Genomic DNA, 6,000 nt, shown 5'->3' with positions numbered 1-6,000 from the left:
GTAAACTAGTCGAATTCTGACCCCTCTAAAGTTATTAACTATTTGCTGAGGTACTCTCCCTATAAGGATTGTTTTGATTTTTCATGAGCTAAGCATCATATCGAAAATTCGTTATAAAGGGTAACCCTTTTCGAGGTTCCCTACTTTTTTAAAGAAAAAACATAAAAACTTCAAATTTAATGAGGATTATCATTGTCATTCAAAAGAACATTCTTTTTTTGAAAATTATCTCTTTCAAATGTTGGCCGCGGCGTTCTCATGTGGTCCATCTGTTGAGTACTATTTTCGATGACTCGTTCGAGCTGAATCGAAGCGGGATTGTCCGCATAGGCTTTAGACTCTAAATATGCTTACAGGAAAATGTCTAACGGTATGATATCACACGATCGTGTTGGCCAATCGACCGACACAAAACGTGAAATTAGTTTCTCCCGAAGTGTTCTGTCAATAATTCATTGATTGATGCGATGTGTGGGAAGTGGTGCAGTCTTATTGAAACCAAATGTCGCCGAGATCACGAGCTTCAATTCCAGATATCCGATGATTCCACCGGCCCGCAAACCACACCAAACCGTTGTTTCTTTCCAGTTTGCGTACAAACGGACGGGACATACATATCTTAATTGGCTCAATGTGCGAGATTTTATTTTTTAAATTAATATTAGAATTACATTTCAATTTTTGTACAAAGGTAAAATTTAACATTTTATTATTATTTATATAAACCGAAATGGTCAATTCACAATTTTGAGAAGTTATTTATATTAAGCAAGAGGTCCACTGTGCAGCCGACACTGCTTTCGTATCTCTCTTAACTGCTGTGTTCAATCATTTCTTCGGCAGGCAATAATCATTCGCTTGTTGCACTGCTCACATGTTGCTATTGTACAATTTGTTCGTGCAATGCATGGTGTGCGCGTCGCACCATCAAAGCGGCGACATTGACTTCAATTTGCGAAAATTGATCGGTGTTGCTGATGCAAGTGGCCGGGGCAAGTTGCTGTGGTTGCCAATTTTTCTTTTCTTTTGTAATTTTCTGTTGTGTTTTTCTGTCATGCAACTTCAGCAAATCGCTTGTTAAAGCGCACTCGCTTCATATACTAGTATAGAGAAGTAAATGCGGTGTTCAAGCGCGTTGCATATACAAATGAATATGGTGTACATGCATGCTGCATGTCTGTAATTATATACTTATGTATGTACATATGTATGTGTAGACGTACTGAAATTGGTGTAAACTCCTAATCCTTTGGTAGCAGCTTCTCATTAAAAGCAAACACCCAAACGTTTTAGTGTTAACTGCACCATTTTAGATGAGGCTTTTTATACTCTCGCAACAAAGTTGCTAAAGAGAGTATTATAGTTTTGTTCACATAACGGTTGTTTGTAAGTCCTAAAACTAAAAGAGTCAGATATAGGGTTATATATACCAAAGTGATCAGGGTGACGAGTAGAGTTAAAATCCGGATGTCCGCCTGACCGTCCGTCCGTCCGTCCGTCCGTGCAAGCTGTAACTTGAGTAAAAATTGAGATATCATCATGAAACTTGGTACACGTATTTCTTGGCTCTATAAGGCTCTATTAAGTTCGAAGATGGGCAAAATCGGCCCACTGCCACGCCCACAAAATGGCGGAAACCGAAATCCTATAAAGTGTCATAACTAAGCCATAAATAAAGGTATTAAAGTGAAATTTGGCACAAAGGATCGCATTAGGGAGGGGCATATTTGGACGTCATTTTTTTTGGAAAAGTGGGCGTGGCCCCGCCTCCTACTAAGTTTTTTGTACATATCTCGGAAACGTCTATAGCTATGTCAACCAAACTCTATAGAGTTGTTTCCTTCAGGCATTTCCATATACAGTTCAAAAATGGAAGAAATCGGATAATAACCACGCCCACCTCCCATACAAAGGTTATGTTGAAAATCACTAAAAGTGCGTTAACCGACTAACAAAAAACGTCACAAACACTAAATTTTACGGAAGAAATGGCAGAAAGAAGCTGCACCCAGGCTTTTTTTTAAATTGAAAATGGGCGTGGCGTCGCTCACTTATGGACCAAAAACCATATCTCAGGAACTACTAGACCGATTTCAATGAAATTCGGTACATAATATTTTCTTAACACCTTGATGATATGTACAAAATATGGGCGAAATCGGTTCACAACCAGGCCTTCTTCCAATATAACGCTATTTTGAATTCCATCTGATGCCTTCTCTGTATAATATATACATTAGAAACCAATGATGATAGCGGAATAAAACTTTACACAAATACGGTATTTGAGCTGAGGTATCCCTTGTGGAAAAATTGTCGTGATCGGACTATAACTTTTCAAGGTCCCTGATATCGAACACAAGGAACTCAGTGCCTAACCTAACCTAACCTAATTTTTCACCGAAAATATCGGTAAATCTCCCGGATAATGAAATCTCGATTATCACTTTATCATGCGAGAGTATAAAATGTTCGGTGACACCCGAACTTAGCCCTTCCTTACTTGTTTTATTTTTTTTTTTAATTCATTTGGTTTGAATCAAGAATGATAGAATACAAGATTACGACAACCGCCATTATGAAACGTCATAGTTGCGTGTTGAGAAGAACAAGAGTGAAAAATTGTCAAATGGCTTGCAAATTGTAAACAGAAAAGTGAACACTTTTGTAAATTCGCAAAATATTATTAATTCTTTCGATTTTAATGAAAAGTTTTAGTGAAGTGATTAAATATTGTTGAGTGAAAAGATTTGAATCATTTCTAAAGAAATATATCGGCCTATTGATAATAAAATTGTCTATTAAGTTGTGATTCAAATGGAGAAGACGTTTCTTGTGTTGTATATAAATATATAGATATATTATAAGTTCAGATGTATCAGATGTATGAAATTATGATAAAAGAATTGTGAAATTAATTAATTAAAGAGGATTTAGTATTAAATATATCATTTCTTTGGAAAAATAACACCCATTTTTTGGCAACTTTTAAATCGGCAAAAAAACTGACAAAAACTCGTTTTCGATCCTTTAATTGCATAATAATTATTACAACAAGCCACTGCACATTTCATTTTAGAAAATTAATATATTTATGCTTAGAAATTTAAATAAATACAACAGTACACTTTCACTGGTTTTCTTCATTTGAACAATTTCCACACATGCTACTATATTTATTGTGGATGTGCCTAAAACTACTTACATACATCTTTTCTCGCAACAATATTCTAAACATTCCACTGAAATTTTTCCTGCAAAGACGAATGAATTAATATTATTTTGGGAATTTCCAAAAGTGTTTACTTTTCTGTTTACAATTTGTATGCATTTCTATGCTTGTTCTTCTCAACGCACAAGTGTGACGTCACGAAATTGTTGCACAATGTATTTGTTTTTGTAGAATTGTCAAGAGCTAAACCGAAAAAAACTAACGGTAAACTAGTGTCGTAATCTTGTATTCTATCATTCTTGGTTTGAATTAAGAGTTTAATGGAAGATTCTTGGTCGTATAAAAATCTGACTGTCACCGAACCGAAATTGCTCGTCCGCTGGGTTGTTTTGATTGCTGGTGCCTTAAGATCAGTATTGGCTTTAAGATAGATTCGTTAACTACTGAAATTGAGGTTAAGCATGGTAGCCTGTGGCTAAACTTCTATTGTATATTAATCCGAAATATGCATGAATAAGTAGGTTAATTGTAGTTGTTGTTATTGTAAATTTGTTTTACACAAATCTACCCTATTACTAACCTAAGAATATCAATTTGAAATGAATGGTAAGCTGTTAACAACAAAATAATATTTTGTATGAAAATATTAATGAAAACATTGTGTTCATGAAACTTGTCCGGTTATGGGGCTATCTGGTTATGAGGACGGTCCATATTGGGGAATTTCACTATACATACTTTTATGAACAAAAGTTTCTTATTAGTTGCAAATCATTTACTTTTGATGGCATCACATTAAATTAACAGTAAGCTGGCGTTTTACTCACCTTTATTGCTGTTTTTGAGTTGAGTTGTAATAATATTTCCTCATTCTTGTTATAACAAACAAATTCTGCGACAGAATTCTTTACTTTTTACACTTGCGTCGTGCGTTTGCATTTACATATTTGTTATTTTAATTGCACAAAACTGTATTTCCACTTAAAGTCACAGAAAATAAAGTAATACATATGTATTTTACATATTCATACACACATAGGTATGTATGTATGTGTATATATGCCGACTTTCTTTTTAATTAAAAATCAATTAACCTTTTGAATTAACTGCGCAGCTTCGCGTGTCATTGAATTTGCAACGGATTTTAATGCAGCAGAACGTATATATGTAAATATTTACACATCTACTTACACATACATATGTATGTACATGTTTAAACACTTGTTCGTATTGAGCGTTGTTGTTTTTAGTGCAGCAAACAAAGCTTTTGCACTTGCCGTTGACACAGTTGTTGTAGTTGCCTGCAGACTTTATTTGTTCACGTAAGTTGTTGTTGTTTTCCCACTAAACTTCGGAATTAAATCGCGTTGGTACTTTAATATTTTTTGTTATTGCTGTTATGCCTCCAATTGAGATATTTTGTTTGTGTGCATTTTTTCATTTTTCATTGTTTTGAATTTTTTAGCGCAAAACTATCTTAACTTATTTTGTTATTACAGATTTTTCTTTTCTCGCCACTGGCTTTTATGGCTTCTTTCATTGGGAGAACCGCACACAGCAACACCTACCTATTTGAAACATTTACGCTATTTGTTGGGGAGCAATAACCGGTTTCTAGCAACAACAAATGCATTGACATAAACGACCGACCGCACGTCCGACGAGTGCACGTACATTCACACACATATATGTATGCATGTAGAGTATGTAAATAAGAAGGTAAGCCAGAAAGCCAAGCAACGAATAACGCTAGGAAGGGAAACGTAAAATAAATAGGTAGGTGAAAATCAAAACACTACGTAACGCAACTAGGCAACGGTTTTTGGGGGGGTAGGACTTGTGGACACTTTGCTGGTAGTAAGCAAAATTCCAATGCGCGCGCCCTGTGACAACAAAGAATGCTGCTGCACTGCAACTTCGTTCAGGGATAAGAGCACAGCACACAAAAGAGCAGCGCACCGAAGGCCTACCAGCAAAAATCGCACTGAAACCACACAAAATATTTCACTGGAAGGTGAATATGCACTGCTACACCAATTGACTCGTAATCACTAATATTTGCTTTGGAACAGATACAGTCTTCTTGTTTACATTTATTTTCTCCTCCTATTTGCACAATTCACTAATTTAGTTGGTGGCGAGCACACAAAATGGTTTGCGTAGATAAAAGCAACAGTTGCTGGCGATATTTTGTATGGTTGTTATATTGTTTCGTGCGTACGACGTCTTGCAAGTGAACGACGACAATCGAATTCAACAACTCAAAGAGAACTGAAGCCATGAGAGCGCATACAAGTGGTGAAGTACCTGTCTGATTCAACAGCTCTGCAGCTGGTGTGCCGGCTCAGCGGTTGGCGCACTGGATGGCTAGTTAACTAGCTGCTTAGTGGATTGGTGACTTATGTACATTGGAAATGTAAACTGGAAATTTATGAGTGGGTATTGGAATATTTCGAATTGGAAGAGTTTAGCGGAAATGGCCACTGGGCGGTTATTAGAAGAGTTAAAAGTCAGCTCTTTGTTTGACAGATTCGAATTGCGGAAACATTATAACCAAAAAATTTAATTAAAGCTAAAATGGTTTATAACACATTTACGTATGCTTACATAAATATGTATGTATGTATGAATATAACGATCATATGTACATAACCGATACATTTGTATGTACATATACATATGTATGTATTTATGTTTATGTTTGTTAGCAATTTATTGTTTTATTTGCTGAGTAGCAACGAGAAAATTGGCGTTGCCATATGCATTAATGGTTAAAATTCAACTAATTCAATAACAAATGCAAATATCGAAAAATTTGATACCTACAT

Source organism: Bactrocera dorsalis, unplaced genomic scaffold (assembly GCF_023373825.1).
Source record: "Bactrocera dorsalis isolate Fly_Bdor unplaced genomic scaffold, ASM2337382v1 BdCtg220, whole genome shotgun sequence".
Taxonomy (NCBI): domain Eukaryota; kingdom Metazoa; phylum Arthropoda; class Insecta; order Diptera; family Tephritidae; genus Bactrocera; species Bactrocera dorsalis.
This window is presented reverse-complemented; position numbering follows the sequence as displayed.